The following is a 12,109-nucleotide window of genomic DNA, read 5'->3' as shown; positions in this document are numbered from 1 at the left end:
CAACTTAAAGAACTACACAATGGACGAAGAGGTTGGATCGAGAGTTATACACGTATTCAATGATGGCATACTCCAGAAATTCTATAGGATTGAGCCTGGGGACTGGGGAGTGTAAGCACAATTGAAATTCCTGGGAGGCTATACATTTGTGTATTGATAAGACCATTCCAAGGGTCACCTTTGGATGTTGTCGTGACGCTTTGGTTACGAGGGTTGCTGGGGTTGGGGTTTATTTGGTTAGATGTGTTGAAAATTACAGTTAGCATGTCTATAATCAAACCAAAGCAAATGGATTTCTATGAAGACTGAAAAACCATGTTAGCTTGTAATTGTAGATTGCACGGTCAAGAGGGTATAGAGATTTTTATGTGAACCAATATGCAAAGAGTTGCCGATTTACCTTTTGAGGGAAATCTCCATATTCCATTTGAGAATTGATTAGTACTCTAGCTGCCCGATGCAAAGATTTCGGTCTCTCTTAGCCTTCAAAGAGGAGAACATAACAAGAAATTAGAGTTAACAAGATATGGATGTCAAACGGTTATTCCTAAAAAGGCTCCAAAAACTATGTTATCAGCAAACCATTATGCAGCAGCCAGAACAATATTACAAATTCTGCAAGTGAAGAATCCTCAAAATTCTAATTTACACCAAATTTGGTATCCATGGGAAGTAGAAAATATGAATTTGACATGTCACATGGGAAGGAGAACGAGTGATGAATTTGTTGTACCAGCCCAATATCAATAAGGTCAACATAGCCCATAGTCATTTGAGTTTCAATTATCTACTGTATGTATTCCTAGCAGTGTGCATGAGGCTTTAGCTGATCCACATTGGCAAGCAGCAATGAATGAAGAATTGAAGTCGTTGAAGAAGAATGCTACCTGGGAGATCACGGACTTGCCAGCTGGTAAGAAACCTGTGGGATGCAAATGGGTCTATACTGTCAAGTACAAAACTGATGGGACAGTGGATCGTTTCAAGGCAAGACTGGTAACAAAAGGGTACACTAAAAAATATGAAATCGATTATACAGATACATTTGCCCCTGTGGCCAAGATTAACACAGTTCGTGTTTTGTTGTCCTTGGCTGCGAATCTTAATTGGCTCTTACAGCAGTTTGATGCGAAAAATGCCTTCTTGCATGGATATTTGATAGAAGAAATTTATATGGATCTTCCACCAGGATATAGTGCTCTGGATAAATACAAAACAAAAATGTGCAGGTTGAAGAAATCCTTGTATGGTTTGATTCACAAAATCTATGAGAGCTTTTGTTACACACAAAGTAATTCCGATCATACTCTATTTTTGAAAAGACGAAATGGGAAGCTTACTGCACTCATTGTGTATGTAGATGATATGGTTGTAACAGGGAATGATCCGGAAGAACGTGCGGCTTTGCGAGGATACTTGTCTACAGAATTTGAGATGAAAGATCTTGGATCCCTAAAATATTTTCTAGGGATTGAGGTGTTGAGAAGCAGTTCTGGAATTTACTTGTCTCAGAGGAAGTATATTATTGATTTACTACACGAAACCGGCATGTTAGCTTGTCAGCCAGTAGTTACACCATTAGAGGAAAGATTGAAGCTTAGTGTTGATCCTAATCAAGTACCAGTTGACAAAGGGAGATACCAAAGGTTAGTAAGCCATTTAATGTACTTAGCACACACAAGACCAGACCTTGCATATGCCTTGAGTGTAGTGAGTCAATACATGCATGATCCTGGAGAACACCATATGAATGCAGTGATGAGGATTTTGAGATATTTGAAGGGAAGGCCAAGCAAAGGAATATTGTTTAAAAAGAATAATCATCTTAGAGTTGAAGGTTATACTGATGCAGATTGGGCAGGATCAACAGATGATAGGCGCTCAACATCAGGTTACTTTACATTCATTGGGGGTAACTTGGTCACATGAAGGAGTAAGAAACAAAATGTGGTTGCTCGATCTAGTGCAGAAGTTGAATACAGAGGTATGGCCTTATGGATTTGTGAAATTTTATGGCTTAAGCTTCTGTTAAGGGATTTAGGTATATAACATGATCAGCCTTTGAAATTGTTTTGTGATAATAAAGCTGCCCGTGACATTGCACATAATCCAGTACAACATGATAGAACAAAGCATGTTGAGGTTGATCGGTTCTTCATCAAAGAAAAATTGGAAGGGAAGATAATTGAGGTACCGGAAATGAGAACGGAAGATCAGTTGGTGGATATCCTCACAAAGGCTGTTTCAAGTCATAAGTTTTCAAGTTTCCTACACAAGTTGGGCATGTGTGATATATATGCACCAACTTGATGGGGAGTGTTGACTTTTTTGTATATATTCATGTAATCTTGGGATTCTTAGTTTAATATGTTTTTATGTAAATTATTTCTTTCCTTAATGATAGGATTGTAACATCTTATAAAACTCTCCTTGAGAGTTGAATAGAATACACAATTATTCCAAAAGAGCATTCACTTCTGTAAGTGCTCGAAATGCTGCTGAGGTGCATTCAACATATCTGCATCCCCGTTCCAATCAAGATGACTTCAAGCATTTTCCATGATATAGAAAAAAATATATAGAATTCAAAGGGAAATGTACAGAAATCATACGGATAATCAATGACGATGTCAGCAAAAGTTTCGGCAGGGTTGATCAGCTGAAAATAGAATACAAATATTTAAGAAACCCTAATGGAAGTGAGTTTCATCAAAGCCATATTGAAGGGAAAAGCTAATAATTTAATTATTTGAATAAGTAGCAGTTAAAGCCAGTTAAACTGATTGCAACTGCATTCTTAATGGGAGGATGAGTTGCAACTAATATACAATACTTTGGTCTCTCTTCTCGGATGAGAGATCCTTTTCACGAAAGAAACTTGCCCCATTGAATGTTCTAGGATCCATCTTGTAACCAAGAGAAGAGAACACAAGTACAAACATGGGCATCAATGTCTTCTACAACAAGTAAGAAGTCTTAACTGAAAATTATAACCCTAACGCATTAATACTCTAATTAATGTAATACAACTCTATTATATAGTATTACTGTCTATTAGGGTTGCTTGTTTCAGTCCTTATTAAAGCTTACATGTGGTATTAGAGCCACACAAATTAAACCCCATAATGGACAGATATAGATTCATGATTCTGCTGTGCAAAACATGATGAACTTGTTTAAATATTTTCTCCTTCTGTGATGAATTGTATATCATGGTTATTCTTGTTGAAGAAAGTTGGGGTTCTACCATAAAAACAATCGGCGATGTGGGAAGTAGCTCAACTTACTTATAAGTTCATGCAAGGTCTCTCCTCTCATCAATGTGGGATTCATTCTCAACACACCCTCTCACATGTGGCGAATTTTCAAGCCTAATATGTGACAACACAATGGGGTGACATGGAGCGCGTGTAGCTGTTTGGCCTCACACGTGGAGCAACCTGCTCTGATATCATGAAGAAAGTTGGGGTTCCACCATAAAATCAATTGGCATATGGGGAGTTGCCCAACTTACTTATAAGTACATGCAAGGTCCCTCCTCCCATCAATGTGGGATTCATTCGCAACACTTGTAGATATTGAATTCTTTTGGACCAATATGCAACTGTCGTGCTTCTTCTCTTAAAAATTGCACTATAATTCATCACAAAATTCTCTAAATATGATGTTATAATTGCACTACAGGAAAAGGAAAAGAAAAAAAAAAAAAAAAAACTTAGGGGACGAATTTCTCGTCTCCTGAAATCAAAAGTTGTCACGAAGTATTTTAATTAATGTAAAAGTCCGCATAATATTAATGAAAATAAAAAACAAAATTATTTTGTTTGACAAAAAAACTTCACTAGCCCCACGGCTCCACTCATCCCATAGACAATGCTATTTTCATGACTTGCAGCTCGAAACATCCAATCTTTGAATCTTAAAGTCCACAGCCGATCAAAATAGTAAAACATAACTAATAGTTCATCCAACTCAATATTGAACTCGGTCTGAAATAGACAAAAAACAAAATGTTAGTTATAAAATTACAATAATTTAGTAATAATATATAATAATTAAAAAAACTAAAAATATTAAATTTAAAAAAAAAAACACAAACACTTACCGAAAGGTCTTCCATTATGGCGTGCTTCGCATTGCGAGAGACGTACTTTGAATTGTGGGTAGTCATAGGTCACTTAATGCGAATGAGTGCACCTATCGAGCGATTCAACAATGTTTGAACTTGGGGGGATGCCGGAAGCCTAATTCTCTAGTCGTATTCAACCCTTACTTGTCCAACAAAGGAAGTAGTGTTGCGCCTAGGCATCTATTATAAAATGTAACGATCCGTCCCCAATTATCACAATTTTTATAATTTTAATGTGTGAATTTATGAAAATGCCCTTTGAGGAAAAAACAATGACTTTTGGTTGACCGTCTTGTTGTGTCATGTAAGGTTCATTCCCTTGGCGTAGCCTCGTAGTATTCATCGCTATGAATGCATGGGTGTAAGCGGAATTGAATTTGGAGCTAAAATGAAGATTTTACAAGACTCAGAATTAGAAGGGTATTTTGGTAATTTTATAATTGGAGATATTTCTCCATTATGGATCATTGGGTTGGTGACACGTGGCAAAATTGTTCCCCATTTCTAGGGTGTTCATCTCCCTTTTCCGTGATCTCTCTCTCTAGAATTCTCCCCCTCTCTCTTTTTCCCTTCCTTCCTCATTGTCTCTTCCCAGGAAACACCTTCCTTCCTCAGCTCCCATCTTTTCCCTCTCTTATTCTCTGTGAACAGACACACACACACACAACACCAAAGCGATAATTGGACCACCAACACTCTGACGAATCCACCACCCTCAAGACTTCCCCGACGTGACCTCCAACCTGTTGAGGTCTCTCTCTCATTCTCTCTTTGCACAGTAGTACCCCACTGTTTGAATCCTATTCTGGCAAGTTCTCGCCACCTTAGACAAAGATGCAGAGATCACATCAGAGAGTTTTTCTAAATTTTTTCGACAGACTCGAGAGTCTTGCAGGGCATTCTCGACCATTTTCCGACCACGGCTTGTCTTCATGTTGGTAAATTCTTATTCTCCTTTTCCTTAGCTTCATTTTTACATAAAAATCATTGAAAATGATTAAGTTTTGACCCCAAAATGGATTCAAGCAATTTTCCCACCGAAATCTGGCTTTCTCCTTCGTTGGGTCCGATGACCCCCGAGTTAAAACGGATTAAACCTGACCCAAACTCAAAACCTAGCCCAAACATTGGGCCTATGTAACCCAAGCCTAAACCTTGGCCTATTAACCTTAAACCGGCCCAACCCATTAGCCTTAACCCAGATCCAACCCAATACCCCAAGCCCAAATCCAGTCCAATAACCCCGGCAACTTTTCCGGTAAACCATCTAGTGACTCAACTTGGCGCGTGCGGTGGCGCGTGGCCTTCCTGCGGCGCATAGGGGTACCCGAGGTCCCGTCTTAGGTTTTTTGACATGCCGAATCCGAATCCGCTGTCCGTTTTCTAAAATTCGATTGTTTTAGTAAAGTTTTACTAAATGGTCCCTATATGTGTTTAGGTGCGTCGGTGGGAAGTGGCACCATCCTTGCTAGTTCAAGCAATTCCCAGGCAATGGAAGACTTGTGAGTGGACCCCTTCTAAACTTGCATGTTTTTATAAAATATTAGGCTTGCATGCATTTCATATTTCATGCATCGAATATGTTTTATATTATATTTTCTGGATTTCTACAATTATGGTTTACGAGATATTTATGATTTATCGAATTTACATTTTACTAAAGGTTATGAAATATTGGGTTTTCGCTTATGAAATTCCATGGATTTACGATTGTGATTTATTTGGATTTATGAATGTGAATTGTCTTGGATTTATGAATAAGGCTTTGAGCGTGTGAACTCCGGATTTGATATGAGTTTTGAGATATGTTTTCAGTACTTATGTAGCAGGTTATCATAAAGCACATCCACACAACACAGGTATGTAGATGTCTGTGGCCATAGGACACAATTGAGGATATCAATGTATATATTTCTTCTCTAGCATAACCCGAAGTGGTACAGCTTCACCTTCGGGTGATAGGGCCTGCTATGTTTCTTCACTAGCGTAACCCAATGTCGTACAGCTTCACCTTAGGGTGATGGACAGGTATTGCCTTCGGGCGGATGATGAGTTAATGATATTTATGCCATACCCCCAACTTCATTGGCGAAACCAATGTCAGACAGCTTCACTAGCCAAGGCTAGTGTCGATGTGTGATGTTATATATTTCTTCTCTGGTGTAACCCGGAGTCATACAGCTTCACCTTCAGGTGATAGGGGCTACCATGTTTCTTCACTGGCGTAACCCAGTGTCGTACAACTTCACCTTTGGGTGATGGACAGGTACTGCCTTTGGGCGACTATGATACCCCTAGAAAGTACAGTATTGATGAGATTTACAAATTTTCCTTCGGGCGGTGATAACACCATTATTGAGCATCGTTTTACACGTACATGTTTTACAAATGCATTTCATGGCATGCTAGAGTTTTCTGAAGATCTATATGTGGTATACTATATATATGTTTTCAAAACAGGGGGTTAAGATGTTAAGAAAGAAAATGGTTTTCTTATTATTAGTATTATTATTATAAACTTTGGTTCATTCACCTTTTTTGTTTTGCGCCCCCTCAGGAGTTAGAATCGAGGCACACAGTCCTGATGTCAGGGCAATTTCACGTAAGGATCTTCGAGTCTTCTAAGGGTAGGGCCTATTCCTCGGTTCGTACCTTTTCATAATAATTCTTTCACTTTATTCTTGATTAGTTGTATGCTCTAAACACGTTCCTACATTAGTATATTCCTTTCTAATCACATCCTTTAAGTTGCTTGCATGTTTAAAATGGTTTCGTCACCTTCGGGTGTCGGCCAGCACATGCCTACCCTGATATTTGGGGATATCAGGATTGGGGCGTGTCATAAAAAATCTTCAACTCTACAACAACTGCTAGGACAGAAAAATCTTCACAACCAAGGTACAATTCTTGGGGTCTGTGAATTGTTCTTCTTCCATATATTAATTGAAGCATTAGGAAAAGCATCATTCAATATGTCCATCACTTGGTAGTCATCAACACGACCAGATGTAGAAGGTTCATCCGAAACTGTCCCACTGTTGGAAGATTTTTACACTGTAATAAGCAATTCTCCATCATAAGTCCAATTGCAGTAAGTGTGTATTATCCCATTCAAATACAAGTAATATCGGGCTTCATCTAGTGTCATCTAAACACAAGTACTACATTTTACACAAGGATACCTAATACGATTTTGAGCGCTGACATGGTTGCTTGCAAATTGAATAAAATTGTCAATCACGTCCATATATTGGTTAGAACTTCTATTTTGTAAATTGATCCAGTCCTTGTTCATTGTGCCTATATTCAGAGATTTTAGTCATGCGTCATAATGATTTCAAATACACTTCATCGCCCCCTTATGTCTCCAGTAATGATCGTATCCCATTCAAAAGTGCACTTTTTGTGTTGCTGTTTATGAATCACCTGACTATTTCTAGTCATAAAAATTCGATAGCATCTCCCAGGATTCCCCAAGTTCACGACATAGATATTACAAACAAATATCCAGTATGCACTCAAAGAACAATATAGGGATACAACTAAATTTTCCACGAACGAAACTTAGCCAAATTCATCGCAAACCCTAAACACACACTAGTGTATTCCCCAACTGTCTAAACGACCAATTCAAGATTCAGTTAAATTGCGGAGCAGCATACTACGTATACACGCATGTCCAACAAAATCTCAAACGGGTATAAAGTTTGATTCGAATTTATTATACGAATTTAATCAATATAATTAACTTCGTATAAACGGTTATGAAATTTTAATTCACACCACAAATTCCTTCGCTAATGTGGCACAAATTAAATTCCTCTAATCTACATATATTTCAATGTCACAAACTCAAAATTTCACATCACTCACAATTTCAACATATATATGAATATCACAATTAAATAAATACAAACTTACTATTTATAATTAAGACAAATACATACATTTCCTTTAATTTACTTCTAATCCAATCACAAACCAACACAAATCAAAATTAATTAATCGCACATTCAAAGAAAAAAAAAATTAATCAACAAATAAAAATAAACCAAACTCCAGTTTTTTTTTTTCCAGTTAATTGGGAGAGAGAGATGGAGGAGAGTGTGTGTTTGTAAAAGAGAGAGGGGGGGAGGTAGGCAGGGAGAAGCAACGACGGGGGCGGGGGGAGGCGAAGCAGAGAAAGAAAAATGGGGAAAAAGGTGAAGGCACACACCTAAATGCTTGAGAAGGGTTTGCCCTATGGAATATTCCGTCAGCCAAAATGCATAACCCGTCAAGGAATGGGGTTTAGGGCCATTCTTTAACACGTCAGCGTGGTCCTTAAAATGACGAAATGATATTGTTAGTTGACGGAAGATTGCGTCGAGTAAAATTGCTTAGCCGACGGAAATAGTTTCCGTCCCCCAAGACTCAAGGCCTTTCGCGCATCATTGCCGGATGAAACATTTCTTGCCTTACTACCGTCTTCCTTTTCCTAAAGAAATCCATATGTTGCTACTTGTTGCCCTACCAACTAAAGTAAAAATTAGCTACCTACCTAGCTTAGTAATACTATATAGTATGATATATTCTAATGAATCCTAAACCCATCCTCTTTCTTCTGTTTCAACTTTCAACCCATCCGGTTAGCTCATTGTCGTTCACCTTTCTAAGCATTTGGTAAACGGTTAATTCTGGGATGTTCTAACTTCTAGGATGTTTGAACTTCTTTCTCATATCTTATTAGTCATCTGGATGTTCTAACTTAATTATTAGTTTCCGAGATGTTCTAACTTAGTTACCAAATGTTTTAACTTCTTTTTCATTTCATTTTTAGTCCTTTTACTCGACGAACGAAGTTTGCCCGTCGTAGGGAGGTCGTTGTCTGAAGCTTCTAGAGAAAACTAAAACGTTGACCATATTTGCTTGATCACGAAATTTGTCCCATCAGTATAATATTCTTTGCCAGACAAATTTATTGTGTGTCGGACAAACTTTTGCCAGGAAAATGGTTAATTTTAGTAATGTTGGCTTCTGAGTACAGAATTCTTTACGAAAGAAATATTTCTTAATTAATCTTCCCAAGAGCTTCTTATACTTTGAAGAAGTTTTATAGAGGTCGGATTTGGTATTTGGATATTTTTTGCATCAATGATCTAGTCAATCATGAATAATTGGTTATGCGATCGTAGAAATGGAAATTCTATTTAAATAATGAAGAGATAACAAAAAATTCATTTATTTCTATTATGAAATGTTCATCCAGTAAGATGTAGCTGTAATTGCTTATGCAACAAAGACAAACTTAGAGATTTTGAAAAATGTATCAAGTGTCAAAAGGTGTTTTCATTGTCAATGTGAGGATCGCTTAAGGAAGGAATGTCCTAGTTTTACTCTAAATTTTTTTTACTCCAACCAGACTCCCTACTTTAGAGAGTCATAATGACTGTGAGTAAATAATTAGCTAATAAAAATTAATCATTTATTTAAAATAATATTAAAAAAAAACTAGCAATAAATAGAGAGCCAGTAGAAGCAAATTTCTTCATTCCAATATTTAGGAGCTCCTAAATGAATCTCTATCTTAAAAGGTGGATAGGAGAATGGTTGGAGTTAATTGTTTTTTTTAATTCTCCTTAAATTCTAGTTAGGGCTCATTTACTAAGCCTATTGTAGATGTTTTTCAAATGGAGGAGTACTTACATGACACAAATACACCACATGTTATTGTTTTATTAACACATAATGCCACATTGTATGAGAGTCATGTAAGTGTTATCCTCCAAATATCATTCTTAGTCTTACTTTTTACTTCCTATGATAACTAGTCAATAATGGTGAGAAAGCAAAAACACTAACAAAAAAATATCCAAGGTTTCCTCCTAAACAATAAAAAAAAAAGTCAATATGTCCCACATATGGAGAAATTAGGTTCTCATCCCCCTTTCTTCTATTTTATTTATTAAAACCTTAATTATTTGTAATTTTTTTATCAAGGTCCTTAGGTTTTAATGAATGTCATTTTTCAATATACAACATAATTACATTAAATTTCTAAAATATTCATTTAGTGTTATAAAAATTACATATGGTATATTTATATTTTATGGCTAAACTTTGTATCGTATATTTATATTTTTAGTTTGTACCCACTTTTAATTTGCAACCCTTCTTTAAATTTGTACTACTTTCATTTTAGTTTTACTTTGTATCACATGTTATTGTTTTATTAACACATAACGCCACATTGTATGAGAGTCATGTAGATGTTATCCTCCAAATATCATTCTTAGTCTTACTTTTTACTTCCTATGATAACCAGTCAATAATGGTGAGAAAGCAAAAACACTAACAAAAAGTATCCAATGTGACATCTCAGATCGCCCAGGGGAGTGATCCTTATATATATATTCCCATCCTTACCTAGCACGAGGCCTTTTGGGAGCTTATTGGCTTCGGGTTCTGTAGGAACTCTGAAGTTAAGCGAGAAGGGGGGCTAAAGCAATCCCATGATGGGAGACCCGCTTTGGGCTTACCATTCCCTCACGGTTTTGTTTTTGGGAACTCACGAACAACTTCTCAGTGGGTCACTCATCATGGGATTGCTCTAGCCCCTCTTCTCGCTTAACTTCGGAGTTCCTACAGAACCCGAAGCCAATGAGCTCCCAAAAGGCCTCGTGCTAGGTAAGGATGAGAATATATATATATAAGGATCACTCCCCTGGGCGATGTGGGATGTCACAATCCATCCCCCTTAGGGGCCCGACGTCCTCGTCGGCACACCACGACCAAGGCTAGGCTCTGATACCAAATTGTCACATCCCGGCCCGGGGTCCACCATATCCCGAGTCCGCTCCACCACCATAGCACAATATTGTCCGCTTTGGGCCCCGACCACGCCCTCACGGTTTTGTTTCTGGGAACTTACACGAGAACTTCCCAGTGGGTCACCCATCATGAGATTGTTCTCGCGCACTACTTACTTAACTTTGGAGTTCCTAAGGAACCCGAAGCCAGTGAGCTCCCAAAAAGCCTCGTGCTAGGTAGGGATGAGAATATACATATAAGGATCACTCCCCTAGGCGATGTGGGATGTCACAATCCACCCCCTTAGGGGCCCGACATCCTCGTCGGCACACCACGACCAGGGTTAGGCTCTGATACCAAATTGTCACATCCCGGCCTGGGGCGGATCACTTCCCTGGCCCGCTCTACCACTGTAGCACAATATTGTCTACTTTGGGCTTACCATTCCCTCACGGTTTTGTTTTTGGGAACTCATGAGCAACTTCTCAGTGGGTCACCCATCATGGGATTGCTCTAGCCCCCTTCTCGCTTAACTTCGGAGTTCCAACGGAACACGAAGCCAGTGAGCTCCCAAAATGCCTCGTGCTAGGTAAGGATGGGAATATACATATAAGGATCACTCCCCTGGGCGATGTGGGATGTCACAATCCACCCCCCTTAGGGGCCCGACGTCCTCGTCGGCACACCATGACCAGGGTTAGGCTCTGATACCATATGTCATATCCCGGCCCGGGGCGAATCATTTCCCGGGCCTGCTCCACTACCGTAGCATGATATTGTCCGCTTTGGGCTTACAATTCCCTCACGGTTTTGTTTTTGGGAGCTCACGAGCAACTTCCCAGTGGGTCACCCATCATGAGATTGTTCTCACGCACTACTCACTTAACTTCAGAGTTTCCATAGAACTCAAAGCCAGTGAGCTCCCAAAAGGCCTCGTGTTAGGTAGGGATGGGAATATACATATAAGGATCACTCCCCTGGGCGATGTGGGATGTCACATCCAATGACTGCTCCTAAACAATAAAAAAAAGTCAATATGTCCCACATATGAAGAAATTAGTGTTTCATCCCTCTTTCTTCTATTTCGTTGATTAAAACCTTGTTCCTTTGTAATTTTTTTATCAAGGTCCTTCTTTTAATGAATGTCATTATTTCAATATACAACATAATTACATTAAATTTCTAAAATAT

Source organism: Pyrus communis, chromosome 9, assembly GCF_041283825.1.
Source record: "Pyrus communis isolate YQ-2024b chromosome 9, ASM4128382v1, whole genome shotgun sequence".
NCBI lineage: Eukaryota > Viridiplantae > Streptophyta > Magnoliopsida > Rosales > Rosaceae > Pyrus > Pyrus communis.
This window is presented reverse-complemented; position numbering follows the sequence as displayed.